The 19,088-nt window shown below is 40.8% G+C and overlaps 1 protein-coding gene and 1 long non-coding RNA gene across 5 annotated transcripts in view; one reads left to right on the forward strand and one right to left on the reverse strand.

Annotated features, from left to right (window-relative positions):
* Positions 1-19,088, reverse strand: part of AIG1 (androgen induced 1) — a 537,675-nt gene that overhangs the window by 302,541 nt on the left and 216,046 nt on the right. The window lies entirely within an intron of this gene.
* LOC141141543 (uncharacterized) lies at positions 1,055-19,016 on the forward strand. Its single transcript, XR_012244124.1, has 3 exons — positions 1,055-1,158; positions 13,025-13,115; positions 18,975-19,016. It is a non-coding gene; the product is annotated as an uncharacterized lncRNA (long non-coding RNA).

Below are 19,088 nucleotides of genomic sequence, written 5' to 3' on the forward strand. Positions count from 1 at the left end.
ATTGTGTTTACATCTATTATAATGCTTAAGGTATTTTTTTCTTCCCTTCAGAAGTTTACTTTTTTTAGCAATATCATTCTGTGATGGAATGAATGCTAATCATAAAATTAACTTTGACCATTTTCTCATATTAAGAATTGGCATTTAATTAAAATACACAATTTTATTTAAACCAAGCAACTGTCAAAATCACCTAATATAACTGATAGACACCCTGTCTACAGTACTTTCCTTGTAATGACTGCACTGAAAAATAAGGGGTGTGTGGCATGCTGTCATGCAATGGCAAAGCGCTGAAATTCTGCATTGCATTATGGGAGCTGATTTTATCCTTGGATTTAAAAGAGAAGTATGGGGTTTGTTAGTTTTTTTAATATTAATACTAACCTAGGTGGATGCAGCATCGGTCCGATGCTGCATTTGTCCCCCCCCACCTCTGCACTGATAACCGAGAGATCGAACATCGCCAATCGCTCAGTTCTGACAGCTCCATGAGCAGAGAGCTGCTAACTGTCAGTCACAGCTCTCCGCTCTGCCCCCTCCTCGCTCACTGGAGTGCTGGGCTGTGGAGGGGGCAGCCGGCACAGTCTCTCAGTGGCTCGCTGAGAGGCTGAGCCAGGTATCAGTCCAGGCACATGGCGGATCCAGACTTTATTGTTGAGATGATGCAGTGCCTGGACTGATTCTGTGATGTCAGCAGAGAGCGGACTTCAGCCCACTCTGCTGAAAACAGGTCACAGGAGTGCACTCCTGTGATCCATAGGAGAAGTACAGGCAAACGAGTTTTAGCTATACTTCTCCTTTAACATCCACTATTGCGTGTTGAGAATTCTCCACATAGCTTTTAGCACCTGGAGGTATGGGAACAATAAAAAAATCAATCACTCTCAAGAAAGGATTGCAATTGTTTCAAATTTTTAAATTGTAGCTTTTTCTTAGGTCATTTTAGATACAAGTAGTACTAAACAGAATGTTTTTTCTATGTTCAAACGTTAGTCATGTGTCATGGGTGTGGAAAAAATATGCAAAGCCTTTACAATAGCTTGACGTCATTGATTTCTGCCTAAGGCTGTACAACCAAATGCCTTACATGTAAACTTAATTCTAGAAGAACTCAGGACCCTTCGTCTGCAAACTTTTGACGTGCGCTGCCGAAAGGTACATTGCTACCGTACAATATATCATGCTAGTTCTAAATACCTAACAGTGGAATCAGCAGTTACATACTGTAAATAAATCTGTAATGATACATAGGTTAAGAGCACAGAATAATATTTAGATACTGTTAAACCAGTGCTGAAGTAACCCTTTGATGGAATTCACTGCATTTCAGCAGAAGCAACTTGTAGCAAAAGAGTATTACTTTTACTCTTCCGTTGTCTTTTGATCTACTTTTAGAGCAATAATTTGCCTCTACTAATGACTAATATGAGTTTTGTTACTTAGAGTGTAAGCACGCCTTTACACCTGGTTTGCTCCCTGAAGAGCGATCCGCATTCAGAAGCTTTCGGCAAGCTTCAAGCAGCTTTCTCTAAGGCTTTAGGGCTTGTTTACACTTGTGATTGAGAAGCGGAAGCGCTACTATTAGAAATCACAGGGCCCCATACAGCCTACATAGCAGGGCCCCCTCCCCAAAATATCAAAACAATATTTTTGCTAAAAATACACTAAAATCATTAGTTGACACAAATACAATATAACTTACAAAATTAAAATGTGTTAAATCTGAAGGATAAAACTGTATTGAGTGAATAAATGAGGTTCTGTGGGTAAATTAGATCTTGGGGCTCATTGACATGGGTGCTGTGACCTGTGAATCAGTGTGAATCTGTGTTTTGTGGTTGGAGCTGTGTGTAGGCAGGCTATGTTATGTCATAGGGATGAGATAGCTGTACAAGTACAGCCGCAGGTTCCAATTTGACAGGCTTTTGGGTGCAGGTGAATGGCCCAGAACACAGACAGTGTGCATTCAGAGCCAGTCACCCACACCCGTACACCAAACTGTCAAATTAAGACTTGTGGCTGTGTTGGTACAGCCACTGCTTCCCTATATAGTAACAGGTGGCTCCAGTCGCACAAACAAGCCACTCATTCTCAATGTAGGGCCCAAAGCACCCACGTGAATGAGATCCTATTTTTTTAATTATTTTTTAATTTTTTATACAACTTTTTAAATATTTTTTTATTATTTTTTTCACAATGTTGTTGGGGGGGGGGCTTTGGTGAAATATCAGGGTCTAAACAGATCCCTGATGTCTCTCTCATTTTTGAGACAGAGAAAGGGACAGAGGATATAAATTCCTCAGCCCCATTCTCTGCAGCCTTAGTTGCACTGGTCAGTGCAGTGGTCAGTCAACAGTTCATTCATAAATTGAAGCATGGAAAACAAAGTTTGCCTTTTCCCGCTCTCCATCCTGAAATATCCCCCTTTTGCTTGTACCAGCTGGTGGGAGAGGAGAGGAGGGAAGCCGGCAGCACTACGAGGGGTAGGGGGGCACAGGCAGCAGGGGGAAGAGGAAGGTGCACAGGGTGGGTAATCAGTGCACTGGGGGGGGCAATTACAGGAAGTGAGTCCCTGTACTGGAAGCTGGAGGTAGAAAAAATTAGGAAAAGCTGGTTTTCAGCTGCTACAGAGCAAGAAGAAGCCATACAGGTAGCTGATCAGCCTCCCTGCCCACATCTGATTCCCCCTGCTGCCTGGGCCCCTCTGCTGGTCTGGGCCCTGTACAGGAGGAGGCACCCTCTTATCAGCTGCCCTGGAGGTCTAGTAAAAGCCTGTGGTTGAGCCAAGTTTCTACTGCCCCTCAACTGCTCCCCTTGTTGCTGCTGTAAAAGCTTTCTGTTCACACTGCTCTTATACAAGCTGGAGCCTCTGTAAAAGTGGGAAGTAGTAGGGTGTTTCAGATATTTTACTATCAAAACTAAGCAGACAACGGTTTATGTATGTTTGCCTCTAGTGAAGTTGTAAAAATATTCTTGCTATAGCAGTAGAGGTTTGTATTTAAAAAAAATAACAAGGTGACAGCTCTCAGCACAACAAATGTTTGCTTTCTTTTTTTACAAAAACCTCTTTACACAGTGGCGATTTAGTTAACATCTTTCCTCTTGAACTGATATTACTTGCCTCTCCTATGAGGATCTGAAAGGTAGAGATCCACTGTCCTTTCTATGTATTTGCTACAGTGCCAATGCTAAAGGATTTCCCTGCTTCTAGCTTGGACTGCCCTGAGACAGTGGGCTCCATTCACAAAAGTGCCCTTTCACACTCACAGCGCCCGGGCGTCGGCGGTAAAGCGACGATATTTTAAGTGGCGCTTTACTGTCATTTTAGCTGAGCTTTTTTGGGCGCTAGCGGGGCGCTTTTAGCCCCCACTAGCGGCCGAAAAAGGGTTAAAATCGACAGCAAAGCGCCATTGCCCATTGATTTCAATGGGCAGGGGTGCTTTATGAGTGGTGTATACACCGCTTCTAAAGCGCCTTAAAGAAGCTGCTTATAGGACTTTTTTTGACGTCCTGCCAGCGCACCACTCCAGTGTGAAAGCCCTCTGGCTTTCACATTGGAGTGACAGGAGAGGCGCTTTACAGGCGCTATTTTTTTTGTTTTGTTTTGTTTTTCAATCCTTTTTTATTAGTTTTATAAACAATTTATACACATACAAATACATTCACATGTTTTTCTACTATAGCTATACATGTTACCCTGTATCCCTTACAAAGGACCATAATTTCTATTATTTAGATCTATCTTCCTCTTCTATGTTCTTTACACAGGACCTCATTATTTTCCTCTAATCCAATCATCCATCAACATTAACGCAAAATAGCACATATCACAAACACAACACAACCAAGAAAAAAAAAACACTCTCCTCTCCCTAGGGTGGTGTATTCTCTTTCATAAATATTGCATCATGTATGCTGAGGACAGAAATTCCTCCTATTGTTGCCATATTTTTGGCCTTTGATTCCTTGTATTCTTTTCTCTACTTATTTGTTCTTCCATATATTGTATTTCGTTCAATTCACAAACCCACTCCACTATTGTAGGACTTTTTGTTTTTTGCCATCTTCGGGATATTACTGATCTGGCAGCTGTTGTCATATGGTGAAGGATATCCGTTTTTATTGCTTTTATTGACCCTGATATTATAGATAATATCGAAACATTTACATTTGGTTGTATTTCAATACCTGACACTTTCTGATATATTTCAAATATCCTGTACCAGAAATCACTCACCATATGACACCTATACCAGATATGTGTCATCATTCCCCTAGCCTTAAAACATCTCCAACAGATCTTTGTATTATCTTTATTTTATTTAGGGCCACTGGACTGCAATACCATCTCATCATTACTTTATAGATTCTTTCTTGATGTTTAACCACTACTGATGCTTTATGTATTAATGAAAATGCCTTATCTCATTCCAACAGTGGAATCGGACTCTCTATTTCATTCTCCCATTTTCTCATGCATGCTAATTCATTGAGAGGTCCGGAGGGAAGCAAAAGTTTATATACTGTACAATGGACAATTTTTGGATCGGTTTTCGCTTCTCTATTAACAATTGTTCGAAACTAGTTAATGGTCTATTGATCAAAAATGGTTGTATCTTTGATTCCATGTATGTATTTAATTGGTGGTATTGTATCCATTTATTTTTATGTTAGGCAGTTGTGGAAGTCTGCCATCTACTAGGGTCTGAACTATCCTCGTGTTCTCCATTCTGTTCCATTTAATAAATTTAGTAGCCACCAATGCTGGTGGAAAATCAAGATTGGAGAACAATGGGGTCATTGGCCCAATCATTGTGCAGAGTTCTCCCTTTTTTAATGCCATCTCCCATTCTTAAAGATGCTGACACAAAAATTGTTAAATCCTTTTTCTCCAGCCAAAGCTGAGGTTTGATCCATTGGAGGAATTTAAGCTGTAAACCTATAATGTCTTCCTCTATAGTTATCCATTGCTTATTTTCTACATTATGATACCAATCTATTATATTTATCAAGGATGCAGTTTATAAATATTTTAAAAAGGCAGGAAGGACAAGACCTCCATTCTTTTTTGTTCTGATTAAAATGTCTCTACTTATTCATGGTGTTTTTTGAGCCCAAATAAAACTTCTTATGGGTTTACGTAATTGTACAATTAATTTTTTTTGAAGGGATCAAGGGTATAGCCTGAAATATATAAAAAAGTTTTGGTAATATATCCATTTTCACTACGTTAATTCTTCTCATCCGAGAATGAATTATTTTATTATATTTTTGAAGTGATTCTATAGTTTTTCAAATTATTAAAGAATAATTTAATTCCTGAAATTGCGTCAAATCCCTTGGGCTATATATCCCCAAATACTTAATTGCCTCTTTTTGCCATTTAACCACTTGAGCCCCGGACCATTATGCTGCCTAAGGACCAGAGGTCTTTTTCCGATTTGGCACTGCGTCGCTTTAACTGCTAATTGCGCGGTCATGCAATGCTGTACCCAAACGAAATTTGCGTCCTTTTCTTCCCACAAATAGAGCTTTCTTTTGATGGTATTTGATCACCTCTGCAGTTTTTATTTTTTGCGCTATAAACGGAAAAAGACCGAAAATTTTGAAAAAAAATGATATTTTCTACTTTTTGTTATAAAAAAAATCCAATAAACTAAATTTTAGTCATACATTTAGGCCAAAATGTATTCGGCCACATGTCTTTGGTAAAAAAAATGTCAATAAGCATATATTTATTGGTTTGCGCAAAAGTTATAGCGTCTACAAACTAGGGTACATTTTCTGTAATTTACACAGCTTTTAGTTTATGACTGCCTATGTCATTTCTTGAGGTGCTAAAATGGCAGGGCAGTACAAAACCCCCCCAAATGACCCCATTTTGGAAAGTAGACACCCCAAGGAAATTGCTGAGAGGCATGTTGAACCCATTGAATATTTATTTTTTTTGTCCCAAGTGATTGAATAATGACAAAAAAAAAAAAATATTTACAAAAAGTTGTCATTAAATGATATATTGCTCACACAGGCCATGGGCCTATGTGGAATTGCACCCCAAAATACATTCAGCTGCTTCTCCTGAGTACGGGGATACCACATGTGTGGGACTTTTTGGGAGCTTAGCCGCGTACGGGGCCCCGAAAACCAAGCACCGCCTTCAGGATTTCTAAGGGTGAAAATTTTTGATTTCACTCTTCACTGCCTATCACAGTTTCGGAGGCCATGGAATGCCCAGGTGGCACAAATGACCCCATTTTGGAAAGTAGACACCCCAAGCTATTTGCTGAGAGGCATATTGAGTCCATGGAATATTTTATATTTTGACACAAGTTGCGGGAAAGTGACACTTTTTTTTTTTTGCACAAAGTTGTCACTAAATGATATATTGCTCACACAGGCCATGGGCATATGTGGAATTGCACCCCAAAATACATTTAGCTGCTTCTCCTGAGTATGGGGATACCACATGTGTGGGACTTTTTGGGAGCCTAGCCGCGTACGGGGCCCCGAAAACCAAGCACCGCCTTCAGGATTTCTAAGGGTGAAAATTTTTTATTTCACTCTTCACTGCCTATCACAGTTTCGGAGGCCATGGAATGCCCAGGTGGCACAACCCCCCCCCAAATGACCCCATTTTGGAAAGTAGACACCCCAAGCTATTTGCTGAGAGGCATGGTGAGTATTTTGCAGCTCTCATTTGTTTTTGAAAATGAAGAAAGACAAGAAAAAACTTTTTTTTTTTCCTTTTTTCAATTTTCAAAACTTTGTGACAAAAAGTGAGGTCTGCAAAATACTCACTATACCTCTCAGCAAATAGCTTTGGGTGTCTACTTTCCAAAATGGGGTCATTTGGGGGGGTTTTGTGCCACCTGGGCTTTCCATGGCCTCCGAAACTGTGATAGGCAGTGAAGAGTGAAATCAAAAATTCACGCCCTTAGAAAGCCTGAAGGCGGTGCTTGGTTTTCGGGGTCCCGTACGCGGCTAGGCTCCCAAAAAGTCTCACACATGTGGTATCCCCGTACTCAGGAGAAGCAGCAGAATGTATTTTGGGGTGTAATTTCACATATTCCCATGGCATGTTTGAGCAATATATCATTTAGTGACAACTTTGTGCAAAAAAAAAAAAAAAAAAAAATTCTCTCTTTCCCGCAACTTGTGTCGCAATATAAAATATTCCATGGACTCGACATGCCTCTCAGCAAATAGCTTGGGGTGTCTACTTTCCAAAATGGGGTCATTTGGGGGGGGTTTTGAACTGTCCTGGCATTTTATGCACAACATTTAGAAGCTTATGTCACACATCACCAACTCTTCTAACCACTTGAAGACAAAGCCCTTTCTGACACTCATTGTTTACATGAAAAAGTTATTTTTTTTTTGCAAAAAAATTATTTTGAACCCCCAAACATTATATATTTTTTTAAAGCAAATGCCCTACAGATTAAAATGGTGGGTGTTTCATTTTTTTTTTTCACACAGTATTTGTGCAGCGATTTTTCAAACGCATTTTTTGGGGAAAAAACACACTTTTTTAAATTTTAATGCACTAAAACACACTAGATTGCCCAAATGTTTGATGAAATAAAAAAGATGATCTTAGGCCGAGTACATGGATACCAAACATGACATGCTTTAAAATTGCGCACAAATGTGCAGTGGCAACAAAATAAATACATTTTTAAAAGCCTTTAAAAGCCTTTACAGGTTACCACTTTAGATTTACAGAGGAGGTCTACTGCAAAAATTACTGCCCTCGATCTGACCTTCGCGGCGATACCTCACATGCATGGTGCAATTGCTGTTTACATTTGACGACAGACCGCCGCTTGCGTTCGCCTTAGCGCGAGAGCAGGGGGCGACAGGGGTGCTTTTTTTTTTTTTTTATTATTATTTTTTTTGCTTTTTTATCTTATTTTTAAACTGTTCCTTTCATTTTTTTTTTTTTTAATAATTTTTATTGTTATCTCGGGGAATGTAAATATCCCCTATGATAGCAATAGGTAGTGACAGGTACTCTTTTTTGAAAAAATTGGGGTCTATTAGACCCTAGATCTCTCCTCTGCACTCAAAGCATCTGATGACACCAAGATCGGTGTGATAAAATGCTTCCCCAATTTCCCAATGGCGCTATTTACATCCGGCGAAATCTAAGTCATAAAATGCTCGTAGCTTCCAGTTTCTTAGGCCATAGAGATGTTTGGAGCCACTCTGGTCTCTGATCAGCTCTATGGTCAGCTGGCTGAATCACCGGCTGCATTCTCAGGTTCCCTGTTGAGACAGGAGAGCCAGAGAAAAACATGGAAGACGGTGGGGGGGGGCTTTCCCTCCCACGGCTTGTAAAAGCAGTCTAGAGGCTAATTAGCCACTAGGATTGCTTTTACATGAAAGCCGACCGCTGGCTGAAAAGAATGATACCAAGATGATACCTAAACCTGCAGGCATCATTCTGGTATAACCATTCAAAGTCGTGAATGGCGTACCTGAAGACAAAAAAATGGTTAACAATAAAGCACAGTAAACGGTAAAGTATAAAAAATTGCATACCTGAAAAGCAAGCATGATAAAACATAATAACAATAAAACATTGCAGAATAGAATACAGTAAAAAAGAGCAGAACAATAGAGAGAGAATAGAGAGAGAGAGAACAATAAAACGACAACTATTTTTTTTTATTTTATATATTTTTTTTTTTTTTACACTTTTTTTGTAACTAACTTTTATAACGGTAACCGGTTCCAGGTTCGGGTCTCTCAAAATGCGATGGCATCTTGGGAGACCCTGTGAAAGTGTGCCTAGTCTGTGCAATGCTGTACCCTACGCTAATACTCAACTAATGAATGGTAGCGTTCAAAACATTCACCAATGCAAAGACCAGGATTGTCAGGACAGGAGGGACAATAATAGCGGGCGTCACGCCTATATTCGCGCTTGCTGCAGACACAACATCTTTTTTGGGGGTTCGTTGGGTAGGGGTACTCAGGAGGACATAAAGAAAATGCCTCTCATGCAGCCGACTGCATTTGGTTGGGGATGTGAATGGGGGAAGTACGGGCACTGCAGAAGCGGTGGGTTCCCAATTAGGATTGGCGAATGCAGCAGGAAGGGCACTATGGGCACGACGGGCCTGTTTGTCTTCTTCTTGGTGGCAGCGGGACACTACTTGTGCTTGCCACCTCACCAGCTTGAACTGCACTTATGGGACTCGCCACGTCATCAAGTGTTACTGCAGTATTGGTTTGACTACGACCGGGGTGTACTAGGCCGCTGGAACTTGCCAGTTCAATAAAAAGCTACCAAAAAAACTGTTAGCGATCGCAGTGATCAGGCCTGACTCTGCGAATGCTGCAGTTATGCGTTAAGTGTTTTGACAGTGATCGATCGATACTGCACTTGGGTGGGCTGGGCCGGGCGGAGGGGCAAAATGCAGGTGCTAGCAGGTATCTGGGCTGATCCCGCTAACACTGCGTTTTTGGGAACCCTAAACTGATGGGGACGCTAGTATAGATCTGATCGGATCAGATATTGATCCGTTCAGATACTATACCACTAAGGGAGCTGTACGGTGCGTGCGTGGGTGTTAGCGCTACTGGCGCTAACCTGACGCTGCCTGGGGCTGGTGCTTGCCAGTTCACCAAAATGCTACCAAAAAAACTGTTAGCGATCGCAGGGATCAGGCCTGACTCTGCGAACGCTGCAGTTATGCGTTTAGTGTTTTGTAAGTGACAGTGATCAATCAATACTGCACTTGGGCTGGGCCGGGCGGAGGGGCAAAACGCAGGTGCTAGCAGGTATCTGGGCTGATCCCGCTAACACTGTGTTTTTGGGAACCCTAAACTGCTGGGGACGCTAGTATAGATCTGATCGGATCAGATATTGATCCGATCAGATACTATACCACTAAGGGAGGCGTATGCTGCGTGCGTGGGTGTTAGCGGTACTGGCGCTAATCTGACGCTGCCTGGGGCGACGCATATCACCGCCGGGCGATCAGGGGGCTAAACCTTTATTCGGTAATAAACGGCGGGTGCCCTGACACTATAAAAAATAAACAAACTAACCAGCGTCACCCGTAACAGTTATACGGTGATCAGTGGTGAAAGGGTTAACTAGGGGGCCATCAAGGGGTTAAAACATTTATTCGGTAGTATATGGGGGTCCCTGTCGCTATAAAACGCTGACAGCGAACCTAAATATTTAGGTCCCTAACTAGCGTCACCAGCGACACTAATACAGCGATCAGAAAAATGATCGCTTAGCGACACTGGTGACAGGGGGTGATCAAGGGGTTAAAACTTTATTAGGGGGGGTTAGGGGGGTATCCTAGACCTACAGGGGGGTAATACTCACTGTCCTAACACTGTAACTGTCACAAACTGACACCAATGCAGTAATCAGAAAAAAAAAAAAACTGCTGGTGTCAGTTTGTGACGGGGGGGGGGGTGATTGGGGGGGGATCGGGGGGCGATCGGGGGGGGATCGGGGTGTTTAGTGTGCCTGGCATGTTCTACTGTGTTGTGTAGTGTTGTGCACTCACATACCTGTCTTCTCTCCTCGGGCCGGAACGGAAATTACCGAGCCGAGGAGAGATGACATCATTTCCTTTGCTGCTGTTTAGCATACAACAGCAAAGGAATGATGTGATTGGCCGGCGGTGATCGGGAGGGGGGGGCCACGAACGGATGGCCTCCCCCTCACCTCTGATCGCCGCTGGACAAAAGACGACCGCCTCGGGCACCGGGGGGGGGGTCCGATCGGACCCCCCACCCGCGGAAGGCAAATCACGTATATGTACGTGATTTTGCCTGTCCGTGCCACCTTGCCGACGTAAATCGGCGTGAGGCGGTCGTCAAGTGGTTAAAGAGAAAGTCCTTCTGAAGAATTATCTGACCCTTATCTGTTAATGATACTTTTAACATTTCTGAATTATCATAGTTAACCTTAAAATTACTTACTCTTCCAAACCGCTTAAATTCCTGTAAAAGATTTGGTATTGTTATTAATGGGTTAGTGACATATATTAACAAATCGTCCACATATACTGCCATTTTATATTCTTTTCCCTTAATATGTATCCCTTGAATAACCCTATTTTTTCGTATTGCTGTAGTGAGATGTTCCTTCACTATTACATATAATGGGAAAAGGGACACCCCTGTCGGGTACCATTTGATATTTCTAAATATTCAGAGAGCATTCCATTTTCACCTTGGGATTGGAATATAATGCCATGATCTTATGAAGCATCTTAGGACCAATCCCTAATTGTATTAAAGCTTCTTCCAAAAACCGCCATCCCACCCTGTCAAATGCCTTCTCAGCATCTATCGACACGAGACATGCTGGGATGGCAGTTTTCTGGGCATATTCCATTATTGTACACGTTTTTATTATATTGTCCCTTGTTTCTCTCCCCATTGTAAAGCCAGTTTGATCTAAATTTAAATATTTGGCCGGGATAGGTGCCAAACTATTGGCGATGATTTTAGAATATAGTCGTAAATCTATATGTGTGAGGGAAATTGGTGGATAATTATTACACAATATATGATCCTTTTCTGGTTTGGGAATTAGTGAAATATGAGCTTCCATGCTCAGTGGCGTAAAAACTTGTGGAGCCGATATGGAGTTAAATGTCTAGAATAGGTATAATTATTACCTGAAATTCCCTATAAAATCTTGGAGTATATCTGTCTGGGCCTGGGCTTTTGCCCAGGACCAGTGCAGATATAGCTTGTTGAATTTCTTCCATTAAATTTCTTCTGTTGATATTTCAACACAACTCCACCTCATTCACTAATGCCTGGTACACACAATGAGATTTTTTGACACATTTGACACGATTTTTTTTTTTGCATTATAATATTAAAAATGAAGAAGTTACTAAAGTCACAAAAAATTCTCGTACGACGGCAAAAAAATTTGCAAGTGATGTCATGTATTATATTGTATTGGTATTATATTTTCAGATGAGTACTGTGCTAATTAAACAAAAATCAAACGACCTGGTACCGTAGGAGAAAAATGTTCATGCTTGTCCCATCAGATAATAACAGATGAACTGTCATGATGAGCGACATTTTTCGTACGGTTTTCTGATTGTGTGTACAGGTCATAAGCAAAGTCAAACTTCACTTTGCAAAGTGAACATGCGCTATTGCTTTAGTAAATCAACCACGGTGTTCTAATTTACACAAGATCTACAAACCTGCTGCAGCCACTACGTGAACAGGCCTGTTGCCTTTTTCTGAAAAACTTTTTATAGACATCCAATATTATCCTTTTTTTTTATTAGTTGGAAGTGTCATAGAAAAGCACATGCTTAGCTTGCTGCCAGGGAACTCAGTTAATTATTTTAACAATGTATTTATCTTAGATTCATATGCAAAAACTTGGCAAATATTTCCGACAGCATCCTTGAAGAGTTATATTTATGAACTGTGAGCATATCTGTATGTCTATTATAAATGCAAAGAACTTGTTGCCATGGAAATACTTTTATTTGAAATCCTTATGGCTATAGATGAAATGATGGATCAAGGAATTAGCTAATGAGGAAAAATACATTCTGTTTCCTAATTTTAAAACTGGTTTTCATACAATTTTCGCAAAAACAAAAGTACATTTTAAGTAAATGATTGTGTAATTAACTGCTTAGCGGAATGTGTAGATATAAATAAGCAGAGTTCAGAAAATTAAAACAACAATGAACCTGGTTTGCTCTCTTTACCTGTTTGGTAGAAGAATAAATCCACAGTGATTTGCAAATTACTGTGTCCACTTTAGGCTGTTATATTATTTCAATTTTTTATCACTGAAAATCAGACAATTTAAGCCATACACTTAAAAACAATTCACACCCAAAACTTTTTTTTTTCAACTTAGAAACACTTAGACCCAGGACCTGACTCAGATCGTCTGCATTTGTTTGTCACAGCGTGTTATAACATACATGTAAACACTGTTTGTTTTTACAAGTTTTTATACTATTCCAATATATTACTCTCACCATTCTCTTGCCAGACGGTGGACTGTGCGCCCCCTGATGTGGGGTTCCCACATTCGCGGGGACGGACTTCTACTTCATGGGTCTATGCATTTGATCTTGCCCTGGGTAAGACAGCGTGCAGGGGATTTCACTATATTTGTATTGTATAATATCTAAAATGGTGTAATTAATTATTTTCCTCTTCTTTACTCTTTCATTCATAGTATTAAATGTGACGATTTCTCTGTAATACTATATAATAAGCTCCTGAAGAAGAGGTGGCCTCTCCACGATACATGTTGAGCGTCCAACACACAGATGGTATATGCTAAAAATGACAATGGTTATCTTCCAAAGGCCATCCCATCTGTGATTTTATAGAGCTGAATGTTTAGGACACAGTCCACAGTTTCTATCTTTTAGATCAGGGATCCTCAAACTACAGCGCTCCAGCTGTTGCGGAACTACATATCCCATGAGGCATTGTAAATCTCCCGGCCTATAGCAAAATGAGGCGGGGCGGTGGCTTTCTCATTCTAACTGGATGTCATATGATGTCCTTCAGAACATGCCGCTCCTACATGCCTTTCAGGGGAAAACAGCGCAGCGATGGGTGGGGTAGTGTGTCGCTCGGACACACCGCATTTTCGATCATGGTAAACTTTTTACCATGTGATCAGTGTTGTCCAATCACAGCTGATCACAATGTAACTAGGAAGTGCCTGTTATCAGCATTCCTCTACTCACACTGACAGCACGTGAGTAGAGGAGAGCCGATAAGCGGCTTTCCTGACAGGGGGAATCTGCACTGATAATCAGTGCAATGATTATCAGCACAGGCCTAGCAGTGATGCCCACCAGTGATGCCCACTAGTGCCCATTAGTGCTGCCTGCTTGTCAGTGCCTCCTTATCAGTGCTGTCTATCAGTGCCACCTATCAGTGCCCATCATTGCCACCTATCAGTGCCCATCAGAGCTGCATATCAGTGCCCATCAGAGCTGCATATTAGTCCTGCCTATCAGTGCTGCATATTAGTGCTTCCTCATCAGTGCCGCCTCATCAGTGCCCATCAGTGTCACCTCATCAGTGCCCATCTGTGTAGCCTCGTTAAAGCACATCAGTGAAGGAGAAAAATTACTTATTTGCTAAATTTTATAACAGAAACATTTTTTTCCCCAAATTTTCAGCCTTTTTTCATTTGTTTAGCAAAAATAAAAAACTCAGTGGTGATTAACTACCACCAAAAAAAAAAATTGTTTGGGTACAGCATTGGATGACTACGCAATTGTCATTCAAAGTGTGACAGCTCTGAAAGCTGAAAATTGGCCTGGGCAGGAAGGGGGTGAAAGTGCCCTGTATTGAAGTGGTAGGAGACAAGCATCAGATGCTAAGTTTGGTGTGTATTGCTAAAGAGTTCTTTTTTTTTTTCTTGGGAGAGTACATGTGATCAGCAGAGGGCCAATCAGCATCATAGGACGATCAGAGCAGAATGAAAACTCCTCCTACAAGCTTTATCCAGACACTGATAGAAGTCACAAGACTGCTCTAACTGCTGATAAAAGAGATATTTAGGAGTTTATATTTAAAACTATTGCATTTCCATGTTCTGTGTACTGTCGGAGACCAGATATAGGAAATGCAGGGTCCTGGGTTTAGTAACACTTAAGCCTGCTTGTCATATTCCAAATCTCTCGCATGTGCTCAAATATGTATCTGTTTTATTCAACCAGTCACTTGTGTTATTATCAGCTGTTTTCACCGGAGAAACATAAGAACTATAACTTGACAGCTACCATGTAAACCTATTTAGTGAGGAGGTAATGGTGATGAATGAGTACCCTTTACACTGTATGCCTAAACATGAGTCTAAGCAAACATACATTTTTTTCCAATGGAGCAGACAGGAGAGCTGATGACCAAAAAAAATTCAACAGGTATGCAGTTGCACTGCAATACAGTATTGACATCATGGAATTTGACCCAAGCAACACTTATTATAGCAGAGATCTCTGAATTTGAACCTTTGAAGGGTCATAGTAGGCTGCATGTGTCCCTGATCCACTGACCTTGACCAGAACCAAAGAACCACACACTCATTGCTTTAGGATTATGCACATATTTATTGGTTAAATTCTGTTCCTTTATCATATACTGTAGGTAGTGGAGCATTTGCAGGATGGCATTCCCAACCAAAAGGGACATTACCCTAGCAGAGTAAATTTGAAAGGGTGGGCCATGTAACCCATGAATATTACCTTATTTCTTACCTTGGCATAATTCAGCAATATAAAATTCCCAATCCTGTCACTTTTACCAGGGTAGTTTGTTGAAAGTCTTCTTTGTGCAAGTCAAGTGAAAATATTTAAAGAGTGTGTACATTTACACGTAATCTAAATTTTGTTTTATGGCACTTCATGGGTAAGTCCAGTACATTGGTTAACTTAAGCAATTAAAAAAAGAGCAATTGTTATTATGCTGCAAAGCATAGCCATGGCTATTACAGTGATGTAACCTTGGATTAAATTTATGCCAAAGAAGTTGCACGCATAGAATTTGTATGTTTCCCCTGTGTTTTTAAAATAATTTTTCTTATATACCAAAAAGACACATATAGGTACATTAGTTTCTTGACAACCTTGCCCTAAAGTACATGGCTGTGGCAGGGATCTAAGACTTTATGAAATCTCTGAAGTCATGGAATTTTTTGATGCTATAAAATGATGATGCTTTTTCATAAGTTTATCAGATCTGTTGGTGTCAGCCACCCTAAGCCTACCTTCCCCAGCATCCCACCACATGCAGAAATCACTAACCACCACAGATTCATAAAACATCTTCAGCGTTGTCCAGCAGATGTTGAAAAGACCTTAGCCTTCTCAAACATAGAGGCAGCTCTGGCCCTTCCTGTAGAGAACTTCAGTGTTCTAACGCCCAACCAATGTATTATCTATCTATACCCCCAGATATTTCTATATTATATCCACACCACCTCTTCGGATGGAAACAGAGGTCACCAGTGCTTTCCTCCTTCTCAAATCCATAACCAGTTACTTAGTCTTAAGCTGGCCATAGATGGTTCACATGTTGGCCCGTTCGGCGGGGACCAGCCCGAGATTTGAAGTATCTGTGGCCAGGCTGATTGTACCCAAGTCGATCCATCGACTGACCTGGGTACAACCAGCATGTCAGATTTTTACATGTGATTATTGCCAGCGGCAGGGACGGCTCCCATGGGAGGGATTTCTCTGTCAACACTGACTGTGTTTATAGGGGAATCAAGTAATTTTCTCTGTCAACACTGACTGTGTTTATAGGGGAATCAAGTAATTTTCTTTTCTGCAACCATGAAAGAAAATTGCATCATCTATGGCCTGCTTCAGTCTTTAGATGAAGATGCTTATCCTCACACCGTGTGACAAAATTCTCCACCTCAGTACTATATGCACTCTCTTCACCATCACTAATTTATCCCACTACCACAGAGACATCATAGAACCTCTAAACATGGCAAGACTCTGTTTGGTAGATAAAGTCAGTGGTAAAGACAGTGAAGAGAAAGGGATAGAGAACTGTCCCCTATGGGGCCCCAGTATTCCTGAGCATCTTATCTGGTGCACAGTTTTGCAAAGAAACATACTGTGGTCTTCCAGTCAGGTAGTCAACAATCCAGCACACAAGGGAAACATCAACATGCATAACTGTTAGCTTCACGCCCAGGAGAACCATCCTGATGGTTTCAAAATCACTGGAGAAGTAAAAGGCTGATAGGGGAACTATACTGGATATAACTAAGTACTCACCATGGGGCCCTAACCAATGTAAAGTGAGGCTCTCCAAGGTCTTCATGATGTGAGAGGTCAAAGCCACCAGTCTGCAAACCTTGGAGCCACAAGGATGCAGTATCTTCAGCACAGGAATGAGGCAAGATGTCTTCCACAACACCCTTTGGAGACTCAACCTCAGGTTAAAGGCCCATTGAAGTACACACCCCTGCTGGTCTGCAAATGCACTAATCACCAGAAGAACAGGTCATTTGTCTTATTTTCCCCCCATTGTTCTCCTTTGAGCTTTGAAATGATGTTTTGGGAAATATTTTTGGTTCTTATATCATTTGATGTTTTTTATATATCTTTATGAATTAATATGATTCTATGAATGTATATTTATTTATTGACTTTATAAATGTGTCCACACATTTACTTTCTTTCATTATTTATTCTTTATTTTAAATTTTTATCTTCGTTTAAATGTATCATATTCCCCCTTATTTACATATACAGTGCCTTGAAAAAGTATTCATACCCCTTGAACTGTTGCACATTTTGTCATGTTACAACCAAAAATGTAAATGTACTTTATTGGGATTTTATGTGATAGGCCGACACAAAGTAGCACATAATTGTCAAGTGCAAGGAAAATGATAAATGGTTTTCAATTTTTTTTTTTTTACAAATAAATATCTGAAAAGTGTGGTGTGCATTTAGCCCCCTTTACTCTGATACTACTAACTATAATCTAGATAAACCAATTGCCTTCAGAAGTCACCTAATTAGTAAATAGCATCCACCTGCGTGTAATTTAATCTCAGTATAAATACAGCTGTTCTGTGAAGCCCTCGGAGGTTTGTTAGAGAACCTTAGTGAACAAACAGCATCATGAAGGCCAAGGAACACACCAGGCAGGTCAGGGATAAAGTTGTGCAGACGTTTAAAGCAGGGTTAGGTCATAAAAAAATATCCCAAGCTTTGAACTCATGGAGCACTGTTCAATCCATCAAAACTGGAAAAAGTATGGCACAACTGCAAACGACATGGTCAATCCACCTAAACTGACAGGCCGGGCAAGGAGAGCATTAAATCAGAGAAGCAGCCAAGAGGCCCATGGCAACTCTGGAGGAGCTGCAGAGATCCACAACTCAGGTGGGAGAATCTGTCCACAGGACAACTAATAGTCATGCAATCCACAAATCTGGCCTTTATGGAAGAGTGGCAAGAAGAAGGCCATTGTTGAAAGAAAGCCAGAAGAAGTCCTATTTGCGGTTTGCGAAAAGCCATGCGAGGGATAAAGCAAACATGTGGAAGAAGGTGCTCTGGTCGGATAAGGCCAAAATTGAACTTTTTGTCCTAAAAGTAAAATGCTATGTGTGGCGGAAAGCTAAAACTGCACATCACTCTGAACACACCATCCCCACCGTGAAACATGGTGATGGCAGCAATATGTTGTGGGGATGCTTTTCCTCAGCAGGCACAGGGAAGCTGGTCAGAGTTGATGGGAAGATAGATGGAGCCAAATACAGGGCAATATTAGAAGAAAATCTGAGTCTGCAAAAGACTTGAGACTGGGGCAGAGGTTCACCTTCCAGCAGGACAACAACCCTATACATACAGCCAAATCTACAATGGAATGGCTTAGATCAAACATATTTATGGGTTAGACTTGCCCAATCAAAGTCCAGACCTAAATCCAATAGAGAATCTGTGGCGACTTGAAAATTGCTGTTCCCAGATGCTTTCCATCTAATCTGACAAAGCTTGAGTTATTTTGCAAAGAAGAATGAGCAAATATTTCACTCTCTAGATGTGCAAAGCTGGTAGAGACATCCCCAAAAATACTTGCAGCTGTAATTGCAGCGAAAGGTGGTTCTACAAAGTATTGACGTAGGGGGGCTGAATACAAATGCATGCCACACTTTTCACATATTTATTTGTAAAAAATGTTGAAAACCATTTATCATTTCCCTTCCACTTCACAATTATGTGCCACTTTGTGTTGGTCTATCACATAAAACCCCAATAAAATGTTTTTGGTTGTAACGTGACAAAATGTGGAAAATTTCAAGGGGTGTGAATACTTTTTCAAGGCACTGTATGTTCCCAATGAGTCTATTTAGAAGGTTTTTTACTTACCTCTTCTAAATTACTCTGCTTTAGTATAGGATTTACACACACATATTTATAAAAGATGTATTTTTTGTACATTTTTAGTGATCGCCCTGGCAGCCGCATTTTGGGTAGACAAATCAGGTCAGTGGTCCTTTCAAATTTTCCACCACTATCTGGTATATAATGCCTGTGGGTAGCTCTGTAGTTATGCAGCTG

The sequence above is a fragment of the Aquarana catesbeiana genome, linkage group LG04 (genome assembly GCF_042186555.1).
Source record: "Aquarana catesbeiana isolate 2022-GZ linkage group LG04, ASM4218655v1, whole genome shotgun sequence".
NCBI classification, from domain to species: domain Eukaryota; kingdom Metazoa; phylum Chordata; class Amphibia; order Anura; family Ranidae; genus Aquarana; species Aquarana catesbeiana.